Source organism: Eriocheir sinensis, unplaced genomic scaffold (genome assembly GCF_024679095.1).
Source record: "Eriocheir sinensis breed Jianghai 21 unplaced genomic scaffold, ASM2467909v1 Scaffold366, whole genome shotgun sequence".
NCBI classification, from domain to species: Eukaryota; Metazoa; Arthropoda; class Malacostraca; order Decapoda; family Varunidae; genus Eriocheir; species Eriocheir sinensis.
Genome location: NW_026111683.1, coordinates 223,945 through 224,690, shown reverse-complemented (window position 1 = coordinate 224,690; position 746 = coordinate 223,945). Strand labels below are relative to the sequence as shown.

The following is a 746-nucleotide window of genomic DNA, read 5'->3' as shown; positions in this document are numbered from 1 at the left end:
CGCGGTTGTTTGGCCCGGCCCGGTCGCCTTCTCCTGCCTATCACGCGAAGCAGAGCCACCTTAGCCCGTCCGACTCATAGCGGCACAGGTTGGGGTTCCGAAACGAGACAGGACACGGAAAGCGACAACAGCAGACGAGGAGGAAGAAGAAGAGGCAGCCCCGAGACCAAGTCCCGAGGAAACCACCTCCTTCTCCTCCTCCCCGCTGTGTCCATAAGCTCCGTGTCACCGACGTACGCGCCCGTCAGAGACGTGACGCGACCGGTAACCATTCATGGCCTTAAGGGAACGCCCGCTAGTAGCAACAGGCGAAACTCCCCAATGCGGTCGATGTCATAGCTGACAAAGCCGATGCATGGAATGTATATCCGACCCTCGTGTAGGAGTGACGGCATCACATGAGAGTGTCGCCGCCGCAATGTGCGTTCGACTTGTCGATGTATCTGGTATTCTTGCGATTCACATACCGACACGCAGCTTGCTGCGGTCTTCATCGACCCACGAGCCGAGTGATCCACCGTTAAGAGCTGTATTTTTATTTGACTTCGGACGCTGTCGACTCTCATCAGCAGACTTCCGCCGTCTCTGCCTCGGGAGACGATGTGGGATTCGCTTATGCGATCCAGGAACCCTTGGGCGTGCCCACGTCCGAGCCGGCCCCGGCGGGCGTATTTCCCCTCGTGATGTAGGTCGCCGCGACCCGTTGCTGGTGACGTCGAAGGCCCAGGCGGATTGGTACCCCGACG

The 746-nt window shown here is 59.4% G+C and overlaps 1 non-coding gene across 1 annotated transcript; it reads right to left on the bottom strand.

Annotated features, from left to right (window-relative positions):
* Window positions 1-369: 369 nt before the first annotated feature.
* LOC126991929 (5.8S ribosomal RNA) lies at window positions 370-529 on the bottom strand. The gene has a single exon (XR_007745953.1). It is a non-coding gene; the product is annotated as a 5.8S ribosomal RNA (ribosomal RNA).
* Window positions 530-746: the final 217 nt, after the last annotated feature.